Source organism: Falco biarmicus, chromosome 4, assembly GCF_023638135.1.
Source record: "Falco biarmicus isolate bFalBia1 chromosome 4, bFalBia1.pri, whole genome shotgun sequence".
In the NCBI taxonomy this organism is placed as follows: domain Eukaryota; kingdom Metazoa; phylum Chordata; class Aves; order Falconiformes; family Falconidae; genus Falco; species Falco biarmicus.
The window spans coordinates 86,312,669-86,331,583 of NC_079291.1; the positions used below are offsets into that span (position 1 = coordinate 86,312,669).

The following is an 18,915-nucleotide window of genomic DNA, read 5'->3' on the forward strand; positions in this document are numbered from 1 at the left end:
TGCCATGTTAAGCCAGGTGTGGCAACAGAAAATAAATCCTTCCTGATCCCATCTTCACTACGCACACCACACACCCTGCTCAGTCCAAAGTCACTGCTTTTCCTGTCGTTTTCATCCAAAAAACTTTCTCAGAGAAGTCAGGTCTCCCATTAGCTCAGGACAGCACCTTTACAGGACACATCAGTCAGGTCACAGCCAAGTTCCTCTGCAACCTTGCAAGGGCCATCACAACTCACTGGGTCCAGCCAGCCTCACCAGTGCACTCCTTTTCATCAACCCTAAACACAGTGCATGACCCAGAATCAGAAGGAAAGGTTTAAGAACAGGAACAACAGAGCACAAAATAAGAAAGCTTGCTGAATAGAAACCAAAAGGGGCAGTTAAAAGACTAAAATGTTGCAGGTTTTATGGAAATTATATGAAGTCATACCGAAGGCTGAAAGCAAATGCATACCACCTAGCAAAGAAAAACAGAAACTGTCATAACTGAACAGAAAGGCAAAAGGAGGCTACTGGAAGAAAAACCTTTCTTCCAGTCTTTCAAAAACCTGAAGTTATTTTTCTGTTTCTTCATCAGTTGCCTCTTAAAGAAGGAAAATCTCAGGACTCTGCTGGGACAACATGACCCAGGTATAAAAGGAGGATCTAGAGACACACAGCTCTAAAAAAGAAGCTACATTCATTCTTTCTATCCATGTCCATCACACTAGATCCCTTCATTATGTCAGTGCAGCTAAGAATGAATCTCCCACGTAGATACTGACAGAAGAGGTTACAGAACAAAATCACACCAAAATGCCCAGACAAGGTAGACTATATTGAGTCCTGGAGGAGCACAACATGATACAGCTGCGGCATCCAACCCTTTGCTTGAATTACCCTGTAGACCACAGGTCAGAAGGTGACAAACACAACAGCAGGTTTTAGAAGGATCTCCAAAGCAGACTTGACAAGGAACCAGAAGGAAAGACAGAGACACATGAGTATCAAGTCTCAGCCTAGAGCAAACCTCCTGGTTGGTGGGGCAATAGACAGGCTTGCTGCTCGAGCCAAGTGAGCTGTGTGAGCCCCCTGCAAAGGGTTGTGTCTAGAGCCAACAGAAGGGGATAAAGACAGAAGTGGTGCAAAACCTGCAGCCTAAGGTAAAACAGCTCCAAGCCCACAAAACTGGTACTATGCTACAGTCGCCACTTGCACTTAGTCCTTCCTTTTATCCTCCCTGCACAGATCTCAGGCTTACTGGGACTTGGCACACAAAGGAAGACTCCCCAATAACTGAAACAAGTCTGTTTGAAACCTCTCCACTCTTTATCGCTCCAAAAACGCAAACAAGGAAACACTAACAAATGCCCACGTCAGAACTGTGATTTCAGTGGCAGTGAACCAACTAGTATTGCCCCATGGCTCCATTTCCTCCGCACAGCAGTCCTGCCCTTGCTCCTGCTGCTCTGGACAAAAACTGCTGTCACCTACCTGCCAAATCACAGAAGACAAAGTCAGAAGATCTCTCCAGGCATTCATCAGGACACCTGCCTTAAAAGTGGGTCAGTCTTACAATCACTTTGCCTAGAGCAGTGTTTCAGGTTGGCAGCCTGAAAGGGTCTGGGTTAAGACAGAAGATGCATTTTTTTGAAAGCCTCATCTTGCAGGTAACCTATAAATACTGTTTTCTTGAATATACTGCTGTGGTCAGCATTGGTGAAAGAGCTTTAGCATGAATAGGCAACTGTGAAGTTTGCAGTATGGAGCATTCTGGCCCATTTCAGCTGCATAGCCACCCTTCCCTGCAAACCAATGGATTCACAGTACCAGAGGGAGAGTTCAGACTAGAAAAGGAGCTGACTCTCCACACACGCAATTAAATTGCACATCTCTGTCTCAAGGAGTGGCAGATACTAGAAGTGGCCATTGGTTCAGAAAGTGATTGAGCAAAAATTATACTCCCAGATTTACTATCAATGCAAGTATAGTTTCAAACTGACAGGACTGATCCTTATCTCTGCATAGATCTTTAAAAGAATGCTCAAGTGCACAGGTCACATCCAGTTATGTGGTTGTGTGGTATTACGTGCCTGCTCGTTAAATGTCAGCTCAAGAGATTTTTATAAACAAGGCAATATTTGGTTCAATAAGTGCCTTGTTTCACCCTGTTTGCTTAAGCATTCAGTTACAAGTAGAGAATATGTGAAGAGAAACACTATTGGCTTTGAGATATACTGCGCCCACACCTACAAATGCTAGTGGGGTCACCAGAACCTGACACTGAAGGTTTGTGTTTCACAGCTCATGCAAGACCATCTACCCTCACCTGCCTGTGCTAACAGGCTTGAGGCTACTTCTAAGTTGCAAAGGAGGAGGAGGAAAGCCAAGGGTGTCAGAGACCTGCCTACAGTCAAACTTGCCAAATCCTCAGTCACCTCAGGACTAAAACCCAATCTCGATTTATTCCCTGTTGTAGTAACTCCAGAGCAAACCCTGCCCTGGCCAAATGACACTCCCAGAGCTATTCTCTGCACACTGCTAAAGGAAATGTCACGGAGACTAACAAAAAAGCAATGGAGATGATTAAGACAGGATAAAAAGGCTAGAAAGCATAAAATATCAGCTTATAGTAAAACCCAGCTTCTATATTACACCTTCCCAGAGGTTTACACAAGAGATTTTGCTTGCTTTCTACCTCCCTTTCTCCTCTGTAAACTTCTCTGTAATGTTTGTTTTGTGCAAAGTCAAAAAACACCTGCATGTAACACTCAGACCTTGTCCTGAATTATAAGTCCAACTGAGCTAAAAAAAAAACCAAAACCAAAAAAACCCCAAACAACCAAAAAACAACCAAAAACCCCTCCAATGACTGACATCTGACTTTCCTCTCATTACAAGGTTTGTATTCACTGGTGACCAACTGGGTGCACTAGAGAGCAGAAGTGTTGTTTAGTAATGCCCTAACCCTGCCTGTTCAGCTATGCATTAGGACTAGGTCTTCAGACTATGCCTGTTGGAGACACTCTTGACATACCAGCAGCTAGGAGTAAGAGGCGTGACCATATTTCAGGTCACTTACATTACTGAAAGACCAGTTTTCAGCAGCAGGAAACTCAGAGCTGATACATGCTCCCAGAAACCCAGCCCAGCCTTGACAGTCTGCTCATGGAGAACCAGGCTATCTCAGCACTGGCCCCTCAACCATCAGCTCTGGCTGCACTGTGGTGCTCACAGCACTACAAGTATTTGGCACCCTGCACTCCAGGAGCAGCACTCCTGGTGTCAGCTGCTGTGCCACATGCTCGTAACTCCCATGTCCTTTGGCTGAGCGGGTCCTCCCAAAGCATACACTCACCTTTCAGAGGGTCAGGCAAGAAAAGGTGAAGTGCTGTGGGCACTCAACAATGCTCCTGCCCCTTCTGGCTCCATTGTGAGCATCATCAGCACTTGGCCATCTCTACCGTACACTGAAGTGCAGCTAAATATAGCAATAATTGACAGGTACTCCTTATTCTCAAGTACAAAGAAGCTCTACCTCTGTATTTTATAGTTTCAAGAAAATGGTCTCCTGTATGAGTCAGTCACCTGCTAAAAAACTTTACACGTTCTCAGCTGCTTCTCCTTACAGCAAGGCTGAAAACTTGTGATGCACAGCAGTCTAACCTGCCCTTGTCTTTATATATAAAGATATATACACAGGTGTGTGCACACATAGTCACCTATAGTGAGTGACAGGCCATACAAAGCCCCTAGAAAGAAGGAGGGGAAAAGACAGTGCCCACATTATGAAAGTCAGAGATCCAGCTCATGAACTCGAAAGTCTAACTCAATGACTAAAACCTGTCTCACTCTCCCTAAACCCCTGTCAGCCAAAGACCACCAGTCCTAAACACTTATGTACCTTCTCCCTACACCCACTTAGCACCTTGCTACGCCAAGCACCTGCAAGGGACTTACTTCAGCTCACAGCATCCAGCCTTGCCCTGTCCCTTGCAGTGACCCGCTCTGTAGGGTAAGATAAGGAAGGTGTAACCCCTTCCTGATGCATGTATGTGTCTGATGAAAAGTAAACACAGAAAACAAGCTTTAAGATCAATTCCAGCTGTTAACCTCGCACTGCCAAGTTTGTACCAAGGAAGACAATAAGTGAACCTGGTTGAACATCACACTCATAACAACACATAGTACCATAGACAGACAAATTGCCTGTCTATGTCCTTATTTTCCAGGACAGGAAAGGCAGGAGGAGAAATATAGGACATTAAGCACTGTGTTAAAAATTACATGGCAAGGTCAAAGCCACAAAGAGAACCGGGGAGGAGGAAACTAAGAAAAGCACTGCAGGGTCAGTTCTTGTTGTTCCTGCCTCCTGAAACCTGTCAGCCTTCCAGGCACCCACCCACCAGCGTCACTGCAGTAAGCCAGCAGAGCTGGGCACCTTTTCCTTGCTTTGCGGGCTCAGGACATCCATCTGCCGGCACGTCCCTGGGACCAGGCTGCGACAAGGAGCACGCAAGCACCAGAGGGCACCAGGAGCTCAGCCCTGCTAACCTACCGGCTCCCTCCCGGGACTCTCCCGCTGCCACTGGAGGTCTCTGCTAAGTCGTTCACCTGGGGAAAAAGCCATGGGGAAGAAGCTGTTTTAACCAAGATAGAAGATTTCACAAAACAGCATCCGTTTTGTGGAAACTCTACTGGAAAATATTAAAGACAAACATCAGTCGTTTCTGGTGTGTGGGTTTTTTCATTCATATATTCTTGTACTTCTGATTTCATTTCAATTCAGAACAAAACCACATTTTGAATTGTGATTTTTTCTTAGACAGAAATGTGTACCTATCACTATGCCCCTCCAGACAGACGACCACATGGCCACCGTTCCTGTGTCTCAGCCCGTGACCCTCCAGTATGATCCAGCAAGTTCTCTCCTTCTCTATGAGTACCTGCTGGTGGCTCGTCAAATCAACAGAAGTAAAAATCTGCCTCCATAGCTGTCTTCATCCTAGAGCAACAGCTTATATGAAACTATGTGGGATGGACTGATGTTACCATCAAAGCGACTTAAGCGTAGACATGGAAACAGAGCAAAGCCTGCAACAGCTATTTCCAGAAAGATTTAACTGCTATTGGGGAAAAAAAGAAAATGAGTCTGTAATTATTGCTGACTTAGCCTCCTTAATACTATGATTCTTCAGTCTGTACCGTAAATCTTTCCGTGGCACTTGTTTATCCTCTAGTTTTATGTACTTTCATTATACATCTAACAATACATTTCCCTTTGAGTTGCTAAGGAAAAGTCCTTCTCAATCCCTAGAATAAAACATCTCCTCGCAAGAGTCTCCAAGTTGTCTTGAGAATGTAGTCTAAGAAAAAGTCGCAGTTAGCAAATCAGACATTGACCAATAACTCACAAAACTTAGGAAACAGCCCAGACTGGACAAGTTCAGAAAAAACCTGAGCAATTGAGGGCTTTTAGAAATTGGCCACTCAGGGCCACCTTCAGCCAGTCCTTGTTGAAAACAAGAAACTGCTTCTCACTAGATTTGGTCCAGATTTGAGTCCTCAATTGATTTTTAATTCTGGGCAGAGTGTTCTGTGTCACACCCTTCTAACGCTGATGCCTGTGCAGGGCAGGAACTCACCCGGGTCTCCCACACCCAAAGGTGGCTTCACAAGCATGCAGTACCTTCACAGCAGAGTAACTTTGCTATAACACGATAATGCATTGCAAAGCAGAGAAGAGACTGACTGAGTCCCAGAGCGGCAATCCCATGGGCCGTGTGCCTGCACAAAGCACTACGGCTGGATTCCGTAATGCAGATGCCATTTTACCAAATGCCAAATCTCAAATGCTTTTGTTGTAATCTCCAGCAACACAAAGGAAACACCTGTCTGTAATGGGCTATCGCCATGTAACAGAGCTATCTGAAGCATTTCCCAAGTGTTGTCTTATCTTACTTTTATCAATTACATAAATTCAATGGGCTCTGGAGTTACAATGTGGGATTTCAGCCATTTTATCTGCTAGCTTTATGTGAACATCATTTGGAAACATCATGTTCTGTAAACTGCGGACTGCACGGCCACTGCTCCCCACAGTCTGGGCAGAAAGCTCTGCCCTGGGCAACACAGTCCTCTGCAAAGAGCCTGTGTGTACAATACACTATCTTTTTGGAGAAGGAAGAGCTAGGCTTCGCTCCACCTGATGCTGGGGAGTTTGAGGTGAGACCAAAGAGGAATACATGGGTCTCACTCAAATGCAACGTGAATTTTGCTTTGCTCTAGTTTCATAATCTGCAAACAGTAGCAAGCCTTAAGACCAGAAAGTGCAAAAAAATTGTTTCTGCAGTACTGGAGAAAAAAAAAAACCCAACCAAAAACGTGAAATGGTTATAGGCCTTTAAAGTTAGCAGGTTGCTTCCCAAACATTTTTTTGCCTGGAACAAAAGTCAGAGCACCAAGACATGCCTTGTTGGGATGCTGTGGGTCCAAGAGCTATCAAAAGGCAAGGCTCGAAAAGAATAAATATAGACAAGTGCAAAATTCAGCTTCAGTACTAGGGATTTTCTGCATAGTTGCTCAGAGTGCAACACAGAGGATCCCAGAATAAGGCTACGTTACGCTGGAGGTCAACCAACAAGCAACAACATGAGCCAAAGTCAGCTTCTAGCATCTCTGTGCTGAGTGCAGTTGGACAGGAGTGGCAAGTAACCAGATTTATCCATTCAAAAGCAACTCTTAAAGTAACTGTGACCATGCTCTCTAAAAATTTTCCACTTCCAGCTGCTACAACTGGAGATTTTCACCTCCACAGTAAAGCACCAGTGAACAGAAATGGCCTGTTCAGTGGTCTTGTTTGCTCCAGAAGTGATTTACAGCGTTCCTGAGATGGGCAAGGACATGAGACCCAAACATCATCACAGCAGCACAATAAAGCCACCTAATGCTCTTTTATGTCATAGTTCACTGAGATTCCTTCGTGTGCTAAGGTACATCAAGAAACTGAGCTCACCTTTAGGCACAGAATTACATTCAAAGTGCAAGGAGAGTAACATGCCAGGAAACAAATACAAAATGGAAAGAGCCTCTGAAGGAAAATGCAGGTCAATGCAGTGATGCTGCTCACACCCTAGGCTATGCGTGACAACAGCACTGCAGAAAACAGTTGGGGAATCTTGCTTAACTTCCCAGATGAGTCACACAGCATCTCATGGGCCAGGGAAAGGAAAGGAGGGTGTGAAGGAGGTGTAACAGATCCTGCTACAGGCTACACTGCAGAGACACAATGTCCAAGTCACTGAAGTGAGTCCAGATTCATGTAAAAGTAAATGACAATGAGAGTCAGATCCTTTGTTTTTTTAACCAGTTCCACTGCCACCACAAAAGGCTTACAAAAGAAGGACCATCTTCTTACAGTATTGTCTTGTTATCAATAAAAAAGGGCAAGGCAGCTAGACAGCATAGCAATGGTAAGGCTGACAAAACTCTGGGAGATGAAGCATAACAAAATATCTCAGCAATGAGGTGCTTCTGAAAAAAAAAATTTTTCCCAGGTCATTCATTCTTAAGAAATAAATAAGCAAAAATAAACTCCAACTGGGCTGTTGTTTATACTCACCTTCCTTTCAGTTCCCTGATCCCATCAGATGGTCTGTGACACACTGTAACTCACTCTCTCACTGAGACTTTCAGCCCCTTGTTTAACACTGTCCCTCTCAGACACACAGTGGTGGCTAAATCCTGGAAATAAAGGATTCTTTGGATGAGAAAGATTGTGCCAGTTCAGGGCAGTGACAATTTCAAGTGATCTTGTTTTGCTGCAGCATAGCCATACAAGGACATCACCTGAAGGGTGATTTGGCTTTGCTACCATTTTAATACCAAGTTAAGCCCTGAGTAGATAATGCTGTAAGGTGTAATCACAGCACCCTTACACGCCCTTCTCACTGGATAAGAGGGCCTGACCCCGACGAAGGTGACAGTCAGTTGCTTGACTTAGGAGCAGCTACTTCCCAGCTACATCCCAGAACTGACCCCCTAATGCAGTAACTGTAATGGGCCACTGGTAACGGTCAATATCTGTTATCAGCCTCTTCCTCACTGCAGAATTGCCCAGGGACTCTCACTGGGTGGCTGTGCCCCATACCTCAGGAGCTGCTACCATTGAGGATGTCACCCAGTCCTCATTTCCATACAAAAGCCACCAGCAAGCAGGTGGCACTCACCTGTGCATGTTGCCTGGGGTGCAGAACAGGACCTGCGTCGCAGGCACACCCTGCAACACCCTTTCCAAATAATCAGTGCACTTGCAGGCATTTATTTAGCTGGCAGAGCGCACTGCAGGAGAGACACGGAAACATCCCCAGCCCAGCTGAGCCCCTGTGACATTCGGGCAGGACTAGCCACAAATCCCCTGAGAACACTGATGGTCACGATGGTATGGGCACTCCCCTCAGAAAGAAATGAGCTCTGAGCATCAGCATGGTACATGCAGGCTGCCACAAAAAATGCACACTGATCCATTCAGGGATGTGATGGTTAAACTCAGGTTCGTGTTCATATTTACAGATAGTTTTAATGTGCAGGAGAAAACAAAGAGGTATTTTATTCCAAGCCTCCCACATGCATCTAAGATGATATGTGTGAAGCAAAATACAGAATACAGCCTAGAGAAAAAAAACACCAAGAAACAATACAAAAGAAATACCTGTCCCCAACAGAAAATTGTTGTAAAGGGCAAGATTTGTGGATTTAATTTAAAAATTCCTTTCACCAACAGAGGAGGAGGAGGTAAATCACACTGCCAAACAGTAAACATGAAGAAAAGCAACAAATAACATTTATGTAGTTTACCATAACACAACTGAAAATATAAAAGCTCTTTGGTTTATTGCTGTAGACACAGAACATGTTTGTGCTCTGAAGTAATGCATGAGACACTGATAACACAGTGCCTGCAGAGTCAAGTGCAGGATTGATTCCTCATTTAAAGAAAGCTTATATCCTTGACCTCATGTAGGAAAATTGCAGCCCTAATATCTGACAGGTGAAAAACTGCATCTCACAATGCCCCAGAGAATGCAGGGGTATGCAGGCAGTGTGCCAGGTTTATGTTTGGAGTAAATCTCAGTCCACGATCATCATTCAGAACACCTTTCCTTACAGGGCAGCTTGCCCCAAGGATATACTTACCCCAGGTATTTCTGAGGGGAGGATTTCCTGCTGAAGAGGGATGTAAAGAGTCATTGAGCCTAACACCAGGGCCCATGTGGAGATCGCATGAACAAAATACTGCTACCATCTTGGATGTAGCAATGGGGGAAGGTGAGATCTTCAAGTGTTAAGGAAGTTCAGAGCATGTACTGTGATAACAGATGAATGTGGAAGTAAGTAGGATTAAAAGCAATCAGACTACACAACCCACCTCCCCACCCCCCCAATCAACCTGTTTGCAGCCAGGAGCAGAGATATCATGAGGGACATCTTCTGGCATCAGACCAGCTCTTGCCTCACTCCTTACGAGCGTCCCAGAGGAATGTAACAGCTCCTGGAGCTGGAGTGAGTGGCCTGGAAGAGGATGCATAGAGAGCAGTCACATGTTGACACTCCCTTAACGGCAGCAGAAATGTGGGGATTGAAACAGGCCAGAGGAGATGACAGAGGTGATCTATAATAAGCCCTTGGCATAAACCAAGTCAGAAAGTGGTCCTGCTGGGTGCTTCCACCAGCCGAACAACAGGCCTTGGGAGGAGACAAGCACAGCAGCCCCGATCTTTTCAGGACCTGTACAGGATGGGTTTCTTTACACCCAATCATCTTGCAACAGCCTGGTTTTATCCATGGTTTACACCGGGGCTTGGTTTGGCTCCTAGCGAGGTGCAAAATCAATGTTTCCTTCAGAAGTCAAAACTGTTTCATAAAAAACACACTTTGTATAACTCTACTTCCCCTGGGCTGAGTTCTCAGCGTGAGTGGTAGTGCTTTCTGCATTCCTCCTCTTTCCCATTCCAGAAGCTGCTTCAATTAAAGATAAAACTCTTGATTCCGTCCTGAGAACAAGAGGTACCAAGCCTGTCAGAGATCAAAATACCCACTGACCTCAGCAGCAAGTTCTTGTGAAAGTACAGCTGGCCTCCAAAGTATCTGACAACTTCCAAAAAGCTTAATGGAGAGTGAAAAATACCTCGTTCAGTTCATTCTAGCACTAATTTAAATCAAGACTGGCTGCATACTGTGAATCACACGTTACTGATGATACTTTGCTAAAGACTGGGTGTCCAGGAAGCTAACCTGGGCTTTGAAATACAGCACGGGAGCAAACGTCTTCTGAATAAAATCATAAAAACCTCTGAAGCATTACTATTTCTCACCAGCTCAATCTCAGGGCTCTGATGACACAAGAGGAAATATCAAGATAGCATTTAAATTTTGCCGATTCTGACTACAATCTAATTCAATAATTGTCACTTGTGTGAGCAGTATTTGCTCTCATAGTCATATCACAGCCTGCACGACTAGTCACTCAAGACAGACATATTTGGTCAGACTTCTAACAGACGCCGACAGGCCTCACAGGACTCCTGAGTGTTTGGTGTACTGAAGAAAGTAAAGCTTTGAAAAGTAGCAGGTGATAATAAATCAACTGTGTCCATATTAACAGGAGCTTGGCAGGGTCCTTACAAACGGCAAGGATTAAAGGCATGGCCATGTATGACAAAGGACCGTAATTCACCTCCCCTAAAGCTGAAGAGTCACCTTCCTTTCACTATTGAGATGAAACTCACATTTCAGAACTGCATCAGGGACGACCACAGAAACAAAGAACTTCCTCTTCTAAAACCATCCTCTTGACATTAAGCCACAACCCACAAACCTTTAAATCACAGATATACAAGACGACAAACCGGTCTCGCACCTATCAGCCTTCATCAGTGTTTTTAAAATCTCCCTTCACTCCCTGACCTCAAGCACACAACTGACCGCCCAAGGTCCAACTGGCTCCGGCCATTCAGGTGCCTGCAGTGGCTGCTGTCTTCCTCCACCTTCCCATACTCCCCAGTGGAGCAGCAGTCCAGCCCCTGGCAAACCCCTCTGATACCTCCAAGGTATTGACCTACCTCCTCTGAAGCAAAACCCCACCAAACCTTTCTGTTATTGGGCAGAAGCTTCCAAAGAAGCAGAACAAAGCATCTTTCCATCCACTGGAAGCTCAGAGATGGAATTCATTGTCACCGGACACCAGAGATGCCAAAATGCAATTAGACAAATTCATGCAAGACAAATCCACCATGGGGCCCTTAAGTACAAAGACACGTTTCCATTCCCTGGCTTAGGAATTCCTCTGACAGAGACAGGTGAAGCCAGGGATTCACAGGTCAAATTCAGAAGAGTCTGTTTGTAAGTTCTTACATTCAATTCAGCAAGAGTTTGCACCCATTTCAGTTTTTAGGATACAGAAGCACTTTCCTGAGCCAAAAAAAGAGATAGTTGAATAGAGCAAGTAGCTAAGAAAAATCATAGGAAAATGTAGACTGTGAGCTTATTCAAACAATCCCTTTGGGATCAAAAGTACAACAGAACAGATGATTAGCCCATCACAACAGAAGTATCCTAACAAGCCTGCAAGGAAACTGTCCTTACATAGATTCAATGCTTTTCTTTACACCACTACTGAGGAAATGTTTCCTGTACCAGAGTAAGTGCATAACAACCAGTAACTGCAGCAACAGTTTATTAAAACAGTGTTATGTGATGCCTCTTTGTTGGCTAGTCATTAACTTCCTACTGGAGCTGAGACTTAATTTCCATGAGACTACACAGTAAAATTCTGCCAAGTTCTGAGCTTTCCAGGGGATGTTCAACGGCCCCCCACAAACCCACTTGGGAAAATAATACAGAAATTTTGTCTATACAATTGCACTATCAAGTCTACATGAATTCTATGACCTTTCCTATAAGCTATTCTCACTTTAAGGCAGCTCATTTCCATGCTGAATGGGTGGAGAAGGACAGAGACCGCTACTGGAGTTCAATTTTTTTTTAACAAGTGGCAGTAGTTATGTGATACCTGAGGATACCACAGGAAGGGCTGGGCCTTTGTTGCTTGGAACAGAGTCAAAGAAGTCACCTGGCATCACTCACCATGTTCACTGTGATCAACTGGGTACCACCATATAAAAAGGTGGCACTGGAGAAAGAGCTACTGCTGTAGACAGTTGCTGGACTACATGCTGCTTTCTAGAATTCACGAAGTTCTGGAAGGAGAAAAAGTAAGTTTTGGGAGGTATGGCTGTTTTGTCTTTCAGCTAAACAATTAAGTTAATGATTATTAATGAGCAAGTTGCTACTCTGTGTAGGAATGTGTATGTTGTTGCTCTTCCATGTAATTAGGCAGAGGAATTGATTTCCAGTTGAACTGCATGTTGTTCTTGGCCAATTCCAGCCATTGCATTATCACTTACAAGGATTTTTAAATAATAAAGTGAGGTGCTCAGAGAAAAGATAGAGGCAGAAAGGCACAGTGAAAGTGATAGGTAAAATATGACACAATTTCAAAACAGCGATTGGTCAATGGCTGTGGCTGTTCTAGGACATAAGGTGGTTGAAAACTTGCTCTATCAAGGCAAGATATTACATTGATTGAAACACTGGAGGGATCTGTGGCACAGGCTTTGTGCTGTGCTTCAGTGAGATACGTTACAGAGAAGAATGTTGGAGAATTTCTAATGTAAGCGAGATCTGACTGTCTCTGGTCATCAAGCTGACTGACAGTTGACAGAAAGTACATTAGGCAAAGAAAGTAACAACTTTCAAAGAAAGATACTTTTATGAAAAAATACAATCAGATTTTAGGGGTACCTTTTAGTGCTGGAGGAATGTTTCTGTTCACCGGTGATTAATATCAGCTCTGATTATTTGTGCGAGGCACCCATCCCTCTGTCTGTTTCACAAATGCTGAAGCCACTGAACTCTCCCTGGCACTAGCCACCATGCCAGGAGCAAAGTGAACCTGGGTCACAATCACCATAATGGAGCTGCCATTGGTTCCAAGGGATGTAAACAGAGATGCCAGGAGGATCCTTTGCCTTATAGCTTCACTTCCCAAGCTGCAGCATGCACTAACCCAGAGCAGCTTTCCAATACAGCCACAGGGACAACTTGCAGAAGCATGTCTACTGTCAGGGAGCTTCCACTCACTTTGCAGGGATCTATACTTGCCCTTGGAGTAAACCTCAGAAAAGGCTGAAAGCCCTTACAGCAGTTAAGGAGAGCACTAGTTCCAGTGAGCAGTAAGGAAGTCTACAGCCAGACCATGGATGTGCTCAGTGCACTCCACTGTTCTCCAGCTCCATCTGCAGAGTAATGGTCCTGACAATCTGAGCAGTAAGGACAATTTTTGCAGAATTTCAGGAGAGTAGCTGTACTCAAAAGACACAATTCGCAGATCTTTTATGCTTTTTTTTCAGCCTTGAAAAGACAATCCAAGAAAAGAAGAGCAATGAAGGCAAAAGAAAGGCCACCACTTTTAATCGTGCTTATGACTTTACTCAGTTTAGGTAAGTCAGTTCCGCCCCACAACCATGCTGAGGGCTGATTCCCACACAGCTGAATATACAGATTAGTGGATCAAAGCAAAGTGTCTCTGACGTTGTCAAGACTTTGCAGTGTGGTTTGGGCACCAACACTGAACATGTAGTGCTATGTAACAAAACCAGCACAAATGATTGGGGTGCGTGCTCAGTATTAGTATATAACCAATGAAGGATGAAAACTTACCTCCATTTCATACTCTCCTAGTCTCTGTTCTTGCATTTCTGTGGGGGTCTACAATAGTTAGATGACTGAAACTAAACTGATTTTCATCTAACTATTCCATCTGCATTTTGTTTTTTTTTTTTTTCCCCTAGGACCACGTGTAAAAGGTTTAAATCAGGTATGTGTGTAACATCACCAAATGCTGTAAAAAGCTTTTCTGTGTTATCAGTCATAGAGCAGACACTTGGTAGTAACATCAGTTACCTGCAACAGCCACTTATGCACAAAATACACTTGTATCCACTTAAGAGCCATCTAGTGCAAGGGAATCTCCATAAGGTTACTAACAAAGACCTGCAATACTTCCCAGAGCTCCACAAGCCCACGGGCTGGAGCAGAGAAGGTATAATACTGCAGCCAGGGAGGATTCCTGCTTTAAAGCTGATCTGTTGGCTGGAATAAAAGTGCAGCTCCACCAAGACACTGATCATCAGCTCATACCAGCTGAGAATCTGGTCAAGTCTGTCCTGAGCTGGGAGCAACCAGTCTGTTCTAACCAACAGATGCATAGTGGTACTGGGCACCTTTCAACCCATCCCAATGGTTTGCCTGATGCAAACAGGGCAAGGCAGTACAGGAGTAATTGCTTCATAGCTAGCAGCCCGAGTAAATTACATCCTATTTCATGCCATGAATGCTCTATCCTCACCAGTGCTTTCTCTTCTTTCTTTTCCCAGTGCCCAGCATTCCTCATGTGTAAGTAAAATTTTTTTTGTATCTAAGGTACCATTTGTACACTTGAGATGTTGGACAGGGTCTAGCACACAAAAGAGCACAATGGAAGTGTTTTGAAAGCTAATACCCCTAGGAAATATCCCTGAATAGAGCCCATGTAGATTTTCTGCATCACTTATTTAAGGGCTCTCTAAAGCATTTCAGGGGTCTCAGCCCAGCACTGAAAAGAAAAGCTATTATACACCCACAATTTCACATACAACATGAACAGGAAACACAAGGAGCAGAACAGAGAGATTGTCAAGTGTAAGACTGGAAGAAGTGTTCCAATACTTTCTGTACCCAAAGAAAAGCATCACATGTATCCTTAAAGTGAGAGACTAAAATATTAAATGTCATACACTTCTTTCTTCTTTCACAGCTCCAACATACTGCTCATCTGAAATCAGGTAGGCACCGCTGGGAACTGGTATCCACACTGCTTGGGAGAGATTACACTACTGCTAAAATATCTCCCAAAAGCTTCACCAAAAGAACCTGAGCCCTTTGCAGCCTACCAAGCCCTCTTCTCATCAGACATTTAATGGAAAATGTTCAATGTTTCCTGCTTCCTTTCCAGTTCAAATCTAAGCTCCATCCTGAAGAGCGGTGACTGGTGCAGCCCTTCCCTCCGGCAGTACGCCTGTGCTTCAGTAAGTCACCTCCAACAGGTCTCTCCTACCAACTCCCCAGATACTCCTTTCTAGCTACTTTAAGACACTCACAGTCAGATCTGGCTTCCCCTCCTTGGGCACATCAGACAGCCTTGCTCTGGAATCACTCCCACCAGGCAAAAGGCAGTAAGCCAGGCACTCCTCTTTCCCTTGAGATTGTCTGTAGGAACAAGGAGAGCAAGAGAACCTCAAACTTTGACCTTGGACTTGTAGTTCTTTACCCTTTTTTCTGACGTAACATGCTTGTGTCTGTCCCAGGGCACCAAGCTGACATCAAGACAACTCTCCTCCATCCTCAAGTGCTACATCACGGATGCTACTGCTCTCTTGGACCAAGAGACTTTCCTGCTCTTGTTTCAACAAGTCAACACTGAAGTGCTGCAAACTGCTCTGAATGAAATCAGCGTGCAGGTAATATTAGCATCAGAGGAGAGGACAGTCAGCAGCTCCCTCTTTAGACGATACGCCGGCACGCTTTAGCCTGGGCTACATCCACAGCTGCTTGAGTACTTGACTGTTTTTTTCCCCCATGCTGCTAGACGAGCAGAGATTATTCAATAGTTACCTTGAGAGCCTGCAGCTCTGGGTCTCTAGTATGTTGTTACTACAATTACACGGAAATGTGAGCACAAGTTTCAGTACAAACCAGCCTTCTCCTCTCTTCTCTTCCCTTCTTCCTCTCCAAATCCTCCCCAAGACCTTTCCCATTCTCCTTAACAAGAACAGGAGAGGAGTCTGGCTACCAAGGTGATGAATCCACTTCTTACTCAGCTGAACACTTCCTTGTTCTCCTTCTCTACCTGCATTTACTTCTCTCTGTTGAAGAGAGCACAGCCTACCTGAACAAGTTACTACCTTTCAGCCCAGATGCAGTTCTTGCAGTCTCCATGCTCCTAGCACAGTGCCAGCACCAAGGAAAATAGGTTTGTTCAAGCCACTCTCAGGAGTAATTTTCAAGGCAGTATAGATGAACTCATATGAAGTAGCATTTGGGGATTAGAAGCACAAAGGCAATTTCTAGATCTTCTCAAGAAGAGCCAAGCCAGTTACAGTTGGACAAGCATGACGAGAATCAACTTGAAGATCCTGGGAAAAGGACAGCACTCTTGTCCCAGTGTTTGTGCAGAATCTGCCACAAAGAGTTTCTAGTCTTGGCACTACCCCTAAGCATGGCAATAATACCCGTAACACATTAGCAATACTTTGAGAATTTTCTATCTTGTTTTCAGGTCCGCAGTGACCAGGTTGCATCTGCCACCAAAGCCTTCATGTTAAATGCAGCATGGGAAGTCATGAAGTCTGATCCTAAAGTTGCAAATGCAGGTTTCCTGGCATCCTGGTTCCAGGAGACCCTGCACGCCTACCTTCCCTCCATCGGCACCAACATCCTGGACTGCATGGCACAGCTTCCAGTCACTTGTGATGGCCTAGCCACAGTGTATGTCTGTTCTAAGCTCAGGGTCTAATTAGATGGTATGCATGAGCGCGTGGTTTGACAGAACCAGGAAATGCATTGCATTGTCAAAACAGGGCTTTTTAAGATTTGAATTTTGATGTCTATTTTCCTGCCAGTTATCTCTGTTCCTAATTGGTGCTATTAAGATTGATCCACAGAAGAGTTAAGATAGGGCTAGAAAAAAAAGGAAGATAGAACAAGATCCCAGAGCCCAGTCTGTGAAAGCTACCAGCAAAGAGCAATACAAAGGTAGCACACTGTCCAGACAGCGTGGTGTGCTTACTGGAATCAGTGTCACATGATTGTATAGGGTACAACCATATGTAATACTCATCTGTGCCTCACACACCTTCACTGCTGTTCGGGAGGTAGATGTAAGCAGGTTTCTGTTCCAGCCATATAAGAAAGCAGCAGATATTTATTAGACATAAATACCATTTTTTACTATTACATTCTGTGCCTCTTGAGGACCTCTCCCACAGAGAGAAGCTGGTGAAGGAGATGAGTGGAAATGGGTAGAAACTTGGGAAGCAGCGTGAAGCAGGATGGAGATGTGAAGGAATTAGCTGGGATATGGGAAGAGCTCTACAAATTCACCTTAGAACATGAAGGGTTATCTTAGTTTCTGTCACGCACCCAAACAGAATTTCTAATGTTCATCTTAAAGAAGGAAATTAAGGGCACTATGAGCTAACAAATTGTTATACATATCAGCACTTGGCAATGGCTTTTGTCTCATCGGTCCCTTTTGAATTCTAGGGTTCAAGCTCTGGACACGGCTTATTCTGAGATGGACAACAGCACAAGGCAACTGGTAGCTGACTGGATCAGAAGATTCCTTACTACACAGGGTTAGTGATCAGTATTTACAGTCCAAATTTTCCTGATATAATTGCAATAGATTCAACAGATACCAGTATAAACTACTAACATCTATTGTCTGCAGAATAAGAATTAGCTGTTAAGATCAGATGATAAAGTACTCTAACGAAAATGATTCAGTAACATACCCTTGCTTCCAGCAGCACAATGAGATAATTTAAAAAGCTTTTCTGAACTCATGTCAAATCATTATGTTAGAGGACAGAAGATCAGTGACAATGATGTTTTTTGGATCAAATTAATCTTATTTTTCCCCGTACCCTCCCTCCAAGCCTTTTCCATACCCATGGCCTCATAGGAGACCAACCCTTATCTGTCCATCAAGAAATAACAAGTTATTTTATGGTTTTAGTTTGCGAAAAAAATTCAGCAAAAGAGTGGCTACTGACCAACTGGAAGAGTTTCCAAAGTCATGCATCATATAATGATCTCACTTCTTGCTGGAGCAGCTTTGATGGGGTAAGAAATCACTTTGAAAATAAGGTTTCCTCCAGTTGTTTCACCCAGCAGGCTGTGAACACTCAAGCAACAGATAAGCAGGGGGATAAAGTGACTGAAACTTTTACTTGCCTATGGATTGTAGTATTGGTGGTTAGAACTACAGGTCAGTGAACAGGCTTCAGCAGTCCACACTCACATGGCACCTACTAACCTTACCTCATATATTCAACAATCTGGTAATTACAGTGTTGTATGGAAGAATTTAGCTCACATGGCAACTTGTTCAGTAGTTTAACCCTTGCCCTGGGTCTTTAGTCATGCCTCTCTGTTCCCAGTTTACAGCTCTTGAGGTGCTCACCGCCAGCCAGCTAGCTCAGCTTACAGTCCTCAGCCATGTGCTCTCCAACAGCAGCTTAGCCGCTGCCATCGCACAAGTGCTCAGCACCAATAATGTCCTCTACCTGGAAGACTACTTAACCGAGTTATCAGCTTTAAGACTGACTCCTCCGCTTGACCACAATGCAATGTACTCAATGCTGGAGACCATTTTAACCAAAGTCAGAGAGAACTTCCCAGATCTGTGCTCACCCTCCTTGAAAGACTTGTTTCAGGTGAAACTGAAAAGGATGTTGGCTGTTACTGATGCAAATATATTAAGACTCTTCCCAACGAAAATAGGCTGCACTGATTTCCAAGATATGTGAGTATACCTGTCATATGCACTTACTAAGAAATTAAGTTAGCAGAGATAATACATAAACATGGCTCAGCACTGCCAGCCTTGCGACTATTTTTATTACCTGTCACTGCTAAGACTACCATGAAAACAAACCTGCAGCACTTCTCATGTTGTCAAATGTTGCCCTGGAGATTTTGAAATGAGCACTTTTAGATTATGACCATACGATAAATGATGTTATGTCTCTCCAGAAAAAGCAGTACAGCACAATG

General features: G+C 44.1%; 1 long non-coding RNA gene across 1 annotated transcript in view; it reads right to left on the reverse strand.

Annotated features, from left to right (window-relative positions):
* Positions 1–8,562: 8,562 nt before the first annotated feature.
* LOC130148952 (uncharacterized) overlaps positions 8,563–18,915 on the reverse strand; it is a 44,132-nt gene continuing 33,779 nt past the window's right edge. The window contains exon 5 of the long non-coding RNA XR_008821717.1: positions 8,563–9,344. This is a non-coding gene — a long non-coding RNA (uncharacterized LOC130148952). The remainder of the gene's footprint in view (positions 9,345–18,915) is intronic.